Source organism: Marmota monax, unplaced genomic scaffold, assembly GCF_021218885.2.
Source record: "Marmota monax isolate L192 unplaced genomic scaffold, Marmota_monax_Labrador192_F-V1.1 WCK01_AAM20220418_F8-fsc00127, whole genome shotgun sequence".
Classification (NCBI taxonomy): Eukaryota; Metazoa; Chordata; class Mammalia; order Rodentia; family Sciuridae; genus Marmota; species Marmota monax.
Window position 1 is genome coordinate 2,117,596 of NW_026692894.1, and position 15,395 is coordinate 2,132,990.

Below are 15,395 nucleotides of genomic sequence, written 5' to 3' on the forward strand. Positions count from 1 at the left end.
TTTCCTCGGTGCCTGAGTATCAGACTTATTTATGCATCTTAGAATTGGCCAAAATGTCGAGTGAGGGAACAAAACAATTAGAGCTCCTTCTTTGTACAGAGAGGTTTCTGAGCTTGCTCTTATTTTGGCTGAATGTAGGAAAAGGGAGACAAATTGAATTCCAACTGACAAATAGATGGCTTCTAAATCTACAGGCTGCCAGATAATCAAATTGTTGGAAATTTTCACTTTTTAATTGCTTCTTTTGCCTTTCTGGGTATAGGCCTAAAACCCTAACACAGACTGGTCTTTCTTGAAAACATCCTAGCAGAGCTCAACACTGGAAAACGTGGGTTCGTTCTGACATGTCTCTATATGGAGACTCTTTGCACAAAGTGGGGACATTTAAAATCTTTAGAAAATCATAAAGCATGGCTCTGAGCCCCTGATATTTCTGGGTCTTAAGAAGGTCAGTGTGGGAGAGACCAAGAAAGAGAGGTGTACAGTTAGGGTATGGAATGGCCCTCAAAGGCTCAGGTGCTGGAGGCTGATTCCAAGCTGGAAGTGTTATTGGGAGACAGAGGAAGGAAGTCAGGGACATGCCCTTGAAGGGTTGCTATGACCCCGAGTCTTCCCTCTCTCTCTTTCTGCTTCTAGATCATCTGCTTCGCTAATCCCTCTACCATGATAATCTGCCTTACTGGATACAATAGAGGCAGCCAACCATAGTCAGAAACCTCTGAAATCATGAGCCAAAATAATTCTTCTCTCTTGTAAGTTGTTTTTCTCAGGTATTTTGTCACAACTATAGAAAGCTGACTAACACAAGAGGTGAGACAGAGGGCTTGTGGGGAACTCAGGGCAGCAGTGTATATCAATACCCATGGGGATGGGTATTTCAACAGTACAGATGACTAAATACCAGACCTGCCCACCTCTATTCTTACTGCACAGCTGGGGTGGGGAGAAGGGTCTGATTAGCTTTTTGTGGGTCATTCCTGTTCTTTTCCCTTGAACCTTTTTCTCAGATATCCCTGATAAGACTGTCATGCCTACCCTAACTCACCTAGTTAGGGCCAAAGCAATTCCCAATCTGGGTACCCAGAGTTCATGCAGATTTTACAATACTGCCTCATGTCAGACACCAGGTGTGTTACCAGATTTTCATAGCTGTTACCAAAATTCCTGAAAAGAACAACTTAAAGAGTTGTTTATTTTGAGCTCATGGATTTTAGGGGGTCCATTCCATGGTTGGTCAACTCCATTGCCTTGGACCAACATGAGGCATAGCATCATGGCAGAGGACATGGTGGAACAAAGTTGTGCAGCGCCTGGTAGCTGGCAAACAGAGACCATGAGGAGCTAGGGACAACATGTAACTCCCAAGGGGACACCCCAGTCACCGACTTCCTCCAGCCACACCCCTACAGTTACTTCTTAGCGATCCACTCAAAATAATAATCCATCAAATGGACTTACCCACTGATGAGGTTAAGCTCTCATGATTCAATCACTCACCTCTGAACCTTCCTGCACTGTCACACACAGGAGCTTTCAGGGGATACCTCATGTCCAAATCATAAAGCCAGGCACAAGCTCTGCAGTCCCCAGACCTTCCACACGTCTGACCCACTGGCTACCAGTTGGGGCTTCCCAAGTCTCTCTCAGGCTCCATAATTCAGTAGAACAACTCACAGAACTCAAAGAAGCTTTATACACTTGCAGGTTTACTACACAGGATCCAGGTCAGCACCAGCTAAAAGAGACCCAGGAGCAAAGCAGGCAGGGTCTCGAAGATGAGATGTCCATGTCCTCGGGTCCCATCACCCTCCTGGCACACTGCTGACTGGCATTAGCCATGGAAGCCTATCTGAACTTCAGTGTCTGGAGTTTTCATTTGGGTTTCTTTACCAAAAGCATGATTGAAATGACAGAATGATTGAACCCCAGGAGGCCGGGTGGGAGTGATCAGCCCTCCAGGAGACGCTGGGCCACATGGAGGTGAGGAACCATGGCCTCAAACATAGGAAGTTCTCAAGGAAGCTCTGTGGAGAGAATGGAGGACCCTGGGGGAAGATCTTCTTCATCCCACCTATGGAAGCAAGTTCTGTGGTTCCTCAAATAGCATCTGTCTCGGTATTGAAGATTTGTCACTTTTGGCCACAGAGGAATTTCTTTTCCAGTCTGGGAGCTCTAGAGGGAGAAACCTGGGCTCATCATAATTAGCCCGACGCAGGCTGCCAGTGTGTGGTAGAAGTCATCTTGTGCTTTTTTGCCTCCGTATGTACAAGGTGTTCTCAGAAACACAACTGCCCTAACATTGTCTCAGGACACCCAAGCTCCTTTCTCTTCTTTTATTGGGGAAAGTAATATTATGTTGTGTTATTTCAAAGGGTCAGCAGTGGGTGAAGCAGAAGAGAAACACCTGATCTCCAAAACATTCTTGCTGCAGTGGGAGGGAATAAAGCTTGTTGTGGGCCAGGCTATATGGGCAATGACCAAACAGACTCCATTTTACTCTGAGACTCCATATCATGTAAGAAATGCTTCTCCCATGGGAAAGCCCCGCCTCTGTACCCATGAATAGTTACCTAACATAGCATACTTGGCAACACAAAAGAGCAAGTCTTACACAATGTAAAATTGCTCTCTTTGGTTTCCATTTTTCCTGGGCAATGTACCTTGCCAGAGATTGATTCTATAGACAGTAGTAACCATTCTCTAACTAGTACTGAACTAGGGTCATTTTGACCCATTTCCCTTCTGCTTGCTTGCTGCTTTGCCGACCTGGAAAGTCCCATGGGACATACCAATGTACCCATTGCATTGTCTCGCTAACTGCCCAATTCAGCTTCTGTACCTGCTTGTTTGCAGCTACGTCAACCCAAATGTGGTTTTTGGCTTTAAATATCCTAAAATGCTCCGGCTTGAGGCTGTTACTTGCAGAGACATTTATGGGTCCTGCAGGGGGCAATCACCAGCTGGCTAAATAAAAACTCTTCAATTTGGACAAAACTGGGACTTGGTGTGTTTTCTGAGCAACCTTCCCCACAACATTTGGAGGCCACAGCGAGATCTACTTTTCTTGCATTCCAGAGATCTCAGGACCACCAAGGGAGGTGCTGTGGCAGAGAGATTGCCTAGGGAAAGGCCTCTGAGACGATGTTCCTAGTCCCGGGCCATCCCTCCCACCTAAAACTCCCACCCCCTCCCACCTAAAACTACCAAAAGTCGTCTGTTTCCCTGGGGAAGGTAAGTCTAGTCTGTGTGGATCCGTATCTGGAGAGGCTCAGGGAAAACTGGATGCAGCATTATTTCCCAAAGTCCAGGGCTAGCAAGACATTGCTTGGTCCTCTGGTCCGAGTCTGGTTTTTACTGAGTCCTCTGGTCTGAATCTGGTTTTCTGTCGGTTACATTTCTCTGGTGCCTTACCTGTTGTGTCTGATTTTGTGTTTTTGTCTTGTCTGGTTATTTGTAATTGTCCCCTTTTTGTTGTGTGTTAATTTCTATGTCAGTTTGTTTCTAATGTTAAAAATGGTTAAAAAGGTTTTTAACTGTGCTCACTGAAGTTTGCATTAACATGTAAATGGCTGCCAACAGGACTAAAAATGTTGAAAGTAAAAGCTAGAGGTTAAAAAAAACATTCTGGAGATTGCCTTTATTTAGGAACTGGGCCAGGTGGCTGACAGGGTAGACCAAGTCAGTTCCTTTGAGGGCAGACTAGAACTAAAATGTTTTATAAAATTATTATTTCTAAGTTGTATAACAAAAAGCATAATTTTGTCTAGGAAATTTGGCTTTTGTCTCAGTATTTGTAAGCATGAATAACTTCCAGCTATTAAAAATGGTCCAAAGATTTTTCAATATCAGGCTAAACTTTGGTGGCTACTCTCCAAGAAACCAGAAAAACTAGAATGGGATCCCTACGTGGGGGGACTCTCGAGGAGACCAATGTGAGCTACCTCTTTGGGAAGTTCCTTCAGGGAGGAATAAGACCCTGTCGTTTGTCTATGTTCCCTTAACTTTTTACCTTTGATGAGCAAGACCACCTCAAGACAAAGACCAAGAAAGCTTTTAAAATTTTATATTTGTTAAATTCATGATTCTGATCTGACATACCTAGGTTAATATGTTTTTCTGATTACATTTTGCTTTGCTCTAAGGCTAATTTACAAGGGTTAACTCTCAATCGAATAGGTTTTTGAAAAATGACCTACAAGACCTTTATTTGTTTTATGTAGGGGCACCCGTGTACTCTCAGTACTCTCAGTCTATGTGTATTGCCATGTCTATATATATTGGGTATCAAAAATTGACACATGAGCTCATAAATGAAAATTTAAAAAAATGGATCCAAATGCCTTTGTTCATATGATTTAAAAGGTTCAATATAAATTGGGTAAATAAATAAAAGTAAAAATGTCTTTAAAGTTACTAACGCCCAGTTTTGTTTCTAGGTGCTCGAACAGTTGCTGATAAAATGGTAATGTCTATAAAGTTTCTAATATCCATTGTCTCTAGGATTTTTTTTTTCAACAGGAAAAAAATGACAATGCTATTCAATGCACTTGTCTGATACCTTGGCTTTTTCATTTTTAAATAAGTAAATTAGATCTGACATGTATGGAATTAATTATGGATGTGTTTGTTAGACATCTGATTGGTTTACAGAGTTAAAAATGCTGTTAAATATAATATCAAGTACTCTTAACCTTAAGTATCATAAAATAAAATACTTAATCATTGGTGTTTTCATAAATTGGTAAGTTTTAAAAAGAAGTTGAAAATTACTTTGTGTCATCACTAAAACAAGGTTACTAAAAGTTAAAGTCATAACAGGTGTAATTCAAAATATAAGGGGTCCAAAGTTTTCAACTGCATTTCAATTGGAGTCCTGTAAATAACAAAGTGTTATTTATCAAATGTTACATATTAAAATGAAGTAATTTATCTAAATTCAGAAATTTATAAGGGTTATTTCAAATTATAAACAGAGGGATAAATGGATTAAAATTAAAAGGTTCTAAATATCATATATATTTAATAAAAGGAAAAATGTTTTCAGTTAAGAAAGCCTTTACATGGTAAAATAAAATTGTCATACAGCTAAGTAAAAAATAAGAGTGCCTGATTAAGTAATATAAAGGTCTATAAATAAAGGATAAATATTAAAAGGTTTATGTATAACTAAATTGGTGATACATGTAACACAAATAGTTAAAGCTGTCCAAGTTTTCCCTAAGGCCAAATATTAATGTACTGATATAAACCAAGTTTGGACCTATATATTAAAATGACAAAAACTTCTTAAAATATTAATTACACTGTGTCTGTTAAGTTTTATTCTCTAGAGCAACTACTCTTGGAGAAATTAAGGTTTGAACATCTGTGGTTAAATAGCAACTGTTATTTTAAAGAATTGTACTGTTATTTTAAAGAATTCTGTACATTACAGAGTCTACATTTTTCTTTAAAGGCTAAACTTGGTTAATATAAAAATATCAGATTTAAAGGAATGTTTTATCAAGCTAGTGTTCTCCAAACTAAAGCTGTCTGAAATGATAATTTTAAACTAATCAGGGTAACAGATTTTATTGGGGATTTATTTATATCATTTGATGTTTTGTAACCAAACCTTATGCTACCTTTTACACTGGGATATAAAAATTTAAAGGTGTTTTAAAAGACAATGAGAGCCTGAGCGGTTTAAAACATCCGTATTGTAAAACATTTTGCCACTTTTCCACAGAAATGGAAAGTTAAAAGCTCTCAGCCGTTCCTTGATTCATGTTTCAGATATGTCATATTGTGTTTGCTAACATTCACAGACTCAGAAATCATTTCATAAAGTTTATATATATTGTTATCTAAAGAGACAAAGTTCAGCTTCAAAACAAGAACACTTTACCCAAGATTTGTGAAGAGCCCCGTCTTACCTGAGATAAGGCTCTGCCTCCCACCTGACTACATGTCAAAATGACTCCAAAATGGGCCAGAGTTCAGCTCATTTAAAGTTGTATTCAAAGACTGATTTTATTATAAAGATTACTGTGATCTCAAACAGGGGATATAATGTATAGCTCAGCCAAGGTTCAAGATTATATACAAGCTAAATATATTTTTACCGTTGTTAATTTCATTTTGTATTTTCTTTATAACTTCTGCCTGTTAATGTTCTGCAGAGGTAATATTCAAAACCACACAACCTAAGTTAATTTGAGATATTAAGCCATCATCTATAGACAGATAGTAATTGAAAGGGATAAAATTAACTGTAAAGTTACATACATTAAAGCTAAAGCCCAGTACTCTTACTTTAAGACTGATAAAACTGACTTGCTGGATGTTTAAGGCCAAGGCTTAAAGATTAAAGTTAAAATAAAGGGGCCAAGGAAACCAATATTTGACTCTTGCCCTCTGAGTCAGCCCAAACCCAGGGAACAGGGGAAGAGCTTTGCAACTCTGGGCCACATAACCTCCCAGTCAGGGAGAATAATGAGACCACTGGAGAACAGCAAGCCCACCAGTGCACGTGCTGCAAAAGAGGAGGGTTATTGGAAAGGGGAAACATTCCTGATTCTTCCATGGGAAGCCACATGGTCAGCAAGACCTTGACCCATCCTAACGCAGATGGCACTAGCAGAGCTAAAAGGATGCTCATAAGTTCCCCAAGAGTGACCCCCAAGGAAATTCAGCTGACTCTTAATAGATTGGAACAAGGTCAGTTTGACCAGCTTGATCTCAAACACATAGCAAAAACAGTTAAAACCAAAGCACAGCCATTCCTGGGATTTAAAAAGAAACAATAGTTATTTTAATGTAACTTAAGATGTACACTTGTATTAGCCCCCCAAGAATAAGTAAGACCGGAGGCAACAGAAGAGATTCTTAAACAAGAATGCCTGTTAACTATCAATATAAACTGTGCCAGAGCCAGAAGTTTTTAGTCAGTTTAAGGCCTACAGACCTTCCTAACGTCCTACACAGGTAGACTTAATGTTTGCTAGTATGATTATCTAGCCCTAAGCAACAAGGATAAAGGGATCTCTACTGAACACAGAGGTCATGCCAATAAAAAGATATTTTTCAAAAATCAGATGACATTAAGTAACAAAAAGTTCTGTCTACATTCCTGATAACTCTGACAACATTAAAGATTTACAAGACAACATGAGGGCTGACTCAGAGGGCAAGAGTCAAATATTGGCCTTATTAGGCTTCGCTCGTTAGGCCTTGTTATGGGGACAATTTCTCAGCTCTTCCACCTCCTGGTAAACAATCATTTATTTCTATCATTTTCATGATATTCATTGACAGGTTCCAGATGCTACAACTGCTATTTTGTATTAATCTTATTTCAGTACTCATGTCTTTTTGTTTCTCTCATAGAAGTGCCCACCCCCAGGTGAATTTTCAACCTGTTCTTTCTGAACCAGATTTTTACCATGGACCCCCTTGACCAATCCAGTTTCTAAAAAGGAACTTCAAAGTGTTTGCCCCACTGAATGTCCCCCCACCCCACACCCCAGCTCAAAGCAGTAAGAGCTGTCATCGCCCTTTGTTTCCTTATAGCAGTAGAAGGTCCCTAACATTAGAGGGGAAAATTACAGTCAGTATAGATAAATAATTGGGTTAAATCACAAAATGGAGGCCAGTTTGGGTCCAGAAAATGTTAATCATTTTTTTTTCTTGCTCAGACTATGATTTTAGATCTCATGATATTTGTTTATGGTTTCAAATCATAACAACAACCACTTATGATTAATGTGGTTTTAGACTATGAAAGGTGGACTCAAACATGAGGAGACTTACAAGAACGAGGCTTTTGCTTCTCTTCCCCAGGTTTCCAAATACACAACTCCCCCTATCAACATTCCTGTCTTTCCACCTAGGTGTTAAATACACCCCTGGAGTCTTCTAATTTCTATGTGGCTCCAGAAGGTATTTGGTTTGCCTGCCTCTCAGGAGTAACTGCCCACTTGTCCCTACAACTTTTTGGCACATCAGGATGGAACAAATTTTGTGTGACTATTCATACCTTCCCAAAGTGTGCTACTACAATGGAGAAGCTAGATGAGAATATCTGGGGCTCATATACCGTCCTAGGAGAATAGCCCCCCCTCCTAGTTCCCCTACTAATGGGCCTAAGGGTTGCGGGATCTTCAGCCCCTGGGTACAGCAGCCCTTTTAACTGGAAATGAAGATTTCAAAGCCCTGAGCAAACAGATTTGAGTCTGGGGGAACTTAGAACAATCAGTGAGCAGACTTGAGACCTCTGGTGACTTCCTGGCAGAAGTGGTGTTACAAAACAGAAGAGGTTTAGATCTCTTGCTCTTAAAACAGGGAGGCCTGTGTATGGCATTAGGGGAGCTTCTGTACTCATCACTCAGGAGGCCAAGAGACAGCCTATCTCTGATGGGAAAGTGATTAAAGGGAAGAGAAGAAGCAAGACAACATGAAGGAAATTGGTATCAAAATTTGTCCTCCTGGTCCCCTTGGCTAACTACTCTTATATCAGCTATAGCTGGTCCATTGCTGTTAGTCCTCTTAGTTCTTAATTGGACCCTACATTTTCATAATCAACTGTGTACCCACGATGATTGATCAATGATTTGGTTAGTTCCATAAAACCAGTGGGGAATGTTATGGGCCAGGCTATATGGACAGTGACCAAACAGACTCCACCACAGGCTAGGCCTCAGGAAGGACTTTCTGGAAGTCAGGGAAGAAAGTTATAGGAAAATGATAGAAACTTAAGGAGATTAAGAAACCCTCTCTCATGAGGGCCTGAGTTGGGGTGGATCCTATCAGTGGGCAGAAAAACTGACCACAAGATTTTTCAGGATTCATGGAACCGAATTGAGGGGTGGCTGTCAGGAGTCAGAGGATGGCATGAGAATGTGAATCCATTTCTCCCCATTTCTCTACCCCAGGGTCGCTCAGCCTGGGTACTATTAACACTTTGGACTGGGTCTTAGTGGAGGGCGGCATGCTGTGCATCATTGATGGCTAGCACGTCCCAATGAGTTGGACACTGCCTTATTGCCCATGTTGAGAACCACTGATGGCCTGTACCATCAGGCCAGGAGATGGATGAGGTCCTTCTCAGCACTAATATTTAAGAATTCAACAAAATTGAGCAAATAACACTCCATAGTACAAAATATTATGGCAGGGCCTGATCCCAAAAGAGAGGTTGTGGCCACTGTGTCAACAAACATTGTGGACCACCATGAGGCCAGCCTGACCCTGATTGGAAAACAAGCATTTTTTTAAAAAAAATCAGAGTAGATCTTTTTCAAAGACCACCTAACCTGGGTGGTCTTTAAAAATTAAATTCTAACTTGGTTGGCAGCCACATATCAGTGTGGTCTCCTCCTCCCGTTGGATTCTCACACAATAACCAGTACCCCAAGGCCAAACTTTCACATGAAACTCGGGGCCCAAGGTCCTCATGAACAAATGGAGGTTAGGACTAGACTTCCAGTCCGAGTTATTTTTGAGGCATTATCTCCAGAAGGTCCCTTTAGGTTGGAGAAAACGAAACAGGCTCATGGAGGTGCAGGTTGGGTGACATCTGTAATTTCAGGTGGTGATGTTCTGCTCAGCAGGGATCTCTTTGCATTCATTTTGATTTTTTAGAGATTGTCTTATAATACTATTTGGTTTCTGAGTTTGGGGTGGTCCCCTTAAAGTTGTATCCTAGCAGATGTGTTTCCTCCTGGTCTTGACCCTGATTGTCAAGGTTTGATGATGCAGAACAGCGAGGTCCAGGGTGTGGATTGTGCCAAAGGGAGCCACTGAGGCTTCACCCGAGGATCCTGGACTCCTGGTGTTGCAGAGGTTCCCAGAAGCCATTACTCAGCATGTGTGCCCTGAATATGCCCTGATGGTCCCCGACCCCTAATAGCCAGTGAACACATGGTTCTAGAAACCACACATCATTCATGCAGTGACTCCCCAATCATTTTTGGAGACCCGCTCTGGGGCAGACACCTGAGACCCCAATGGAATGGCGCTCACTTCCCATGCAGGAGAGACAGCTCGTAAACACCGCTAATGCCAGTGATAAGGACTTTACAAAGCACCAGGGGAGCCTCTTGAACAGTGATTCATTTGATCTGATCTTGGAGGACAGAACCCAAATGCAAGATTCATTCTCAGCCCGAGAGAGGTCTTGTCAACCACAGGTCATTTTCCAACTTTGCTAACAAGCCTGCCAGTGTCACCATGGTGAGATATGAGCTGGGGATTTACTTCGCTCATTTCCTTCAGTCATTTAGGTAACCATCAAGGGACTTTCTACCCCTCTTCATGTCTGGTTGGGTGGAAACAATTAATGAAACGCTTTCCACATAACTAGAGGGCTTAATTGATACAAAGCCAGAGTATGGATTTTGAAAGCTCATTCTCTTTTTGTCTGAATTTTTTTTTCTCCTTGGGTAAGGAGGTGCAGAGAAGAAACAGAAGAGATAATAGGCTATGAACAGTGATCTAAATTCCCATTTGACAGATGAAGAAACTGAGCCCCAGAGAGGGCCAGTGACTTGTTCCCAGTGCTGGTTTTAAAAGAGAACTTATAAATCATACAGCCGGGCTGCAGGTGGGGGAGAAGGGCGAGGGGACCGGTTGCCTCCACTCACTAGCTGCACAGGGACATGCTCTGCTTTCTTCATTAAGAAATTAATTAAGCAGCAGCTAATACCTGCAGTGGCAATGGATGGTTGTCATAACCACACATTTGCAGGAGATGGGCTACCTTGTGGCTGGTGCCAGGCCACCCTCTGGGGCACAGGGCCTGAGGTTAGCTCGTAAGAGGTTGCACTTGGATGCATGGGACCTTTGGCCTCCTCCCCAGCATCCCTGAATATGCCTTGTCCCCCGAGTTCCTTGTGACTTAGACGGCCTCTTTCTCACATCCTACTCGCTTTTCCTGGAAAGAGGGAGAGCAGGAAACACCCTAGATTCCACAGTCTGGTTGGGAAGATTAGTATTCAGAAATGTCTGGACATTTGCCAAGAGCAATTTGCTAAGTCAATTGCTGGCAAAGCGCCCCCTGGAGCCAGGACCACGGCCTTTTCCATCTTCCCTGGGCCCTGTGGCTCAGCCCTGCAGAGGTCCTGCCCCTCCTTGGCCACAGTCTGGGCATCTCCCTCGGACAACAGGGCTGGGCGTGGTCCTCTCTCCGTAGGACCAGCCAATCTCAATGGACCTCCTTTGCTTCCCCCTCCCAACACTGTGCAGTCTCTTCTTGAAGCCCTCAGCTGACAAGAAATGGTCATTTCCTGGGTTTGCTTTCTCTGTACAGACTCACTCATCCCCTCTCAAGACTCCCTAAAAGACAGACTTTGTCACCCTTGTTAGTCTCCATGCCTAGCACAGTGCGTGTTTGGGAGACACGGCTCCCTTCCCTCCCCTGAGCCTGGGATCCTCTGATCTCCAGTTACAGTTGATCCATTTCCTGTGAGCTGTCACTTGAAGGGAATAGCAAACCAGTGCCTGGGGGATTCAGACAGGAAGCAGAAGCAGAGGAGCCAGCCTGCTGGGTCTGTAGCAACCCCCAAGCTCCACCTGAGATGCAGGCCCAGCACGTCCAGGAATCTGGATTTCTATGAAATTCTCAGATGTGTCCATGCTGGTGCTAACTTTGTCTTTCAAAAGGGACACTTTGCAATGAAGCCAAGCAAAACACAAGTCTGGGCTGCTGTTTGCAAACCCTGGGCTTGGCATTCTCTTTAGTTAAGGTAGCACGGGCCCCAGCAAAGGGCAGGGTGGGCAGGGACTGCAGAGAGGGGCCACAAGTTGCTCCTTACTCTCCCTCCCACTTTCTTCCCCCCTTGCAGGGGCAGCAGAGGCCCAGGCTCAACCTCTGCTTCCTGCAGCCAGGTTGGGTCCTGGCACCTTGTTCGCATAGTCTCTGCCCCCCCCCACCTTTCACTCTGCTGCCTTCCTCGTGGGTTAACGAGGGGAAAAGCCCATCAGAAAGGCCCTGCGTTTTCTGGCAATGTTCGTCTCCAGTGTCTTCTCAGCAAATCTGTGTTTTCAATTACCTCCTAACACACCTCCAGGGAGCCCAGCCAAGCGGGAGGATTAGTAGAATAATGAGTTTAAATTTTTTAGTCTCCCCCCCTCCCCGTCTTTATTCTGTGGCAATATTGAATCTAATCCAGGTCCAGATGCATTGGATGATACATGACAGGTTATGCCTAATAACTGATCTCATTTTCAAATTAATATGCAAATTCCCCCTTAGAGCTGAGGAATAAAAGAAATGAGTCGGGGACAGCAGGGCAGACAGCACTGTGAGTAGGGAAGGGGACAGGAGAGAGCGGAGCATCAGTGTTCTCTTCCCCCGGCGTCTAATCAGAATTTTCATATGAGAGACAGGGAAGAGGGAATTTGGAAATAAGGTTGAACACGGTCCCCAGGTGTACTGATGTCTCCCTCTGCAGGGAGCATGTGGGATCTTGGAGCCGGGAAAGATTCCATCCCCATTTTACAGATGAAGGAATGGAAGGCTGAAGTCCCACTGTGTGTTGGGAGCTATGGCTACAACAGGAAAACAGAGGCCCCTGTGCCACCAGGAAGCCATCATATTTCTCTGTAGGAAGGAGTAGGGGGTTGGGGACTCCTTCCCTCCTGACTCTGGCAATCTTGGAAGCCGCAAGCCTTTATTTTATGGGGGTTCGTGAGCCATGTTTGGTCAGAGTGTGGACCACTGCTAATAACTGCTGGCTGGAGAACTGAATCAGTGAAGCCGTGAATGTGGGCACCCGCTTTAATTTAGTCACCAATGCCACATGGCATATAGGGGAAGTGGGGTGTGTACCTGCCCAGAAATTCTAAAGAAAGGTGGGCTCCTCCGTGTGTCTGGCACCTGCCGTCTTCCAGGCTAGCTCTTTACTCTCAGATGGGTACCCATGGATGTCATCGTATCTAACCTGGATCCCCTCAGCCCATTTTGCAGATACCCACGGAAAATTGAGTTATCATCCTCTGTTTACCTTGAAAGATGAGGAGCTGAGACAGATGGGGTTGCTGACAGCAGATGACCCTGAACTTGTGAGAAGGAAATGGCAGCTCTCTGGCTGAGAGCTGGGCCCAAGTATGGAACCTCTTCTTGGCCCAGAGATTGACACCTGCCATGCCTCATTAGGCAGAACTGCCTCAGCAGGAGCCCTGTTCCCTTAATCACTTAATCTTCATGGTGGTTTCTTTAATGCCTTTTACCCTCCTGTTTCCCCCTTCTCTGGGCTCACCTTTGCTGTCATGATAACTGCAGATCAGATTTGGGGGCTGTTGGACGTGGGGGGGGGGGAGGCGGCTCTGGAGTGAGGGGCTGCCATGGAGAGAAGGACTCAGAGGACAGATTCCTGGGGGGAGCTGGGGAGGAGAGACTAGGTGGATCCCCAGGCTGTGCTGTCCAACATGATTTGAACCAGCCTTGTGACGACTTCCATTTGTATTTTCATTAATTACAATTTAATACAATGGAAACTGTGTTCCCCAGTCCTGCTAGTGTTCTTGCTAGGGTTGAACGGCTACTGGCTACTGCATTGGCACAGACAGAACAATTCTCTCATCACTGAGAGTCACTGGACAGCTCCCTGTTGGGGTTTAAGAATCTGACTCCTGGTTTCATCCTCAGTAAAGTCTTTCTGGCTCTCTGGACCCCAAGTCCACTTGCAACACCAAGTTCGGGGCTCTTCCTGGGGTTGGGGTGGGGGGATGAAGTGATCCTGTTTAGGCATCTAAGAGGCCATTTTTATTCCAGTAAAAGCCACCCACACAGAACAGCTTGAAAGTGAAAAATTCTCCCACTCATCTTATAGCCACCCCTGGGAGGGAGGGGTGGGGTTCTCAGTCAGGAGAATAGAAAACACCAAAGATGCAGTGGTTTGGGGTTTCCAGGGGCAGCGCTGTGCCTAGGATTTTTTTCTTCCAAGATGAAGGAGTTTCCAAAAGCCTCAGAACCACACAGAGGAAAGCAGGGTCAGGAGAGGGGACAAGGGAGTAGGGAGAAGAGGGAAGGCAGTCGGGGAACTGGGAGGGTCCTGGTAAGCCCCAATCTTGGACAGCCCCTTTGACGGACCTGGCAGGTTTCCACAGTCACTTTGCCATCTGGCGTGGTCTGAGGAACAAGCACATCTGTTACCATCACAACTGTCTGCAGAGGCTGGCGGGGCTTGGCGAACACGACCACAGCCAGGGGCTGAGGGCTGCGGCAGGAGCCTTGTGCAGCTGTGAACATGCAGCAGAGTCTATTTTCTGGCTGGGAGCAGCAGGTGAGAGGCGTTTCGGGGCGGAAGCCACCAAGTGGGCGGCAATGCCGCCCAGGGCAAAGACATGGAGGTGGACCAAGGGCACCACACTCATGCAGATCTTGACCAGCTCTGCATATGGCTGTAGCTGGCCACTGGACGTGAAGCCATGATACCCCAGGTATTGAGGGAGCAGCGAGGCTGCTGGAAGCTTCCAGGTGTACATTCATCACCTGGGGAATTAAGTTAGTCTCCCTGAAATCCATTTTTATTGCAAGTTGTATAGCAAGGCAATTGTCAATGTTCTCCCACACCAGAATAGGAGGCTGGGTATCTCGATTATTATTTTTCAAACAGTTTTTGCAGTGATGCCAACAAGTAGTGTATTTGACATTGTGACCCTGTGTATGCACATGCGCAGATGCGTGCCCGCACTAAGGGAAATGACAATTCCTCGGAACAGTGGCTGCCTCAATCTCTGGGAGGGCTAGAACCATATGGGCTTCAGGCTGGGTCCAGGGGAGTTCCTTGGGACACCTTGGACCTGAGCTGTCAGTGGAACTGCTCCTGAGTTCACCACTGGAGCTATTTAATTCAAGGCCACAGCGACAGCCACGTTGAGTCCAGGAATCTAGAATGGGGGCCAGCCCCATAGCTGTGCCCTGCACCTATCCGTTTTGAACTGCTCTCAAGGCTGGAATGCGATTATCAGCCTTTGTGTCCAACAGCGTTGCTTCTCTGCACCCAAGAAGCTGAAGAATGGGCACCTGGCTATTTTTTCTGGGAGAAAGGAGAGCCCCACCTCTACAACTGCCCCAAGGCAGTAGCTAGGTGGCCTCCATCTCGCTTGTCTTGGAGTCTGGCATAACAGCATTTAATTAGAGAACTTAATTCATATGCTGAACAGGAATCACAAAGAAGTCTAAGGAATGTAGATCTGCAGGCTTGGCAGTGCAAGGCACCCTGGGAGTAGGGCAGATTGAAAGTGAGCAAGCTGATATATCATATTTCACAATTTGATTCAATGTTTTGAACAGCCAACAATAAAAAATTAAAAAAAAAAAAAAGAATGACAAAAAAAAAAGTGAGCAAGCTGATCCACGGTGCCTGCCGCAGTAGCTTTTCTGCATCAGAAGGGGCTGTCTGCATGATTGA

The 15,395-nt window shown here is 44.4% G+C and overlaps 1 long non-coding RNA gene across 5 annotated transcripts in view; it reads right to left on the bottom strand.

Annotated features, from left to right (window-relative positions):
- The window catches only part of LOC124096768 (uncharacterized), a 65,826-nt gene that overhangs the window by 15,648 nt on the left and 34,783 nt on the right, over positions 1 to 15,395 (bottom strand). The window lies entirely within an intron of this gene.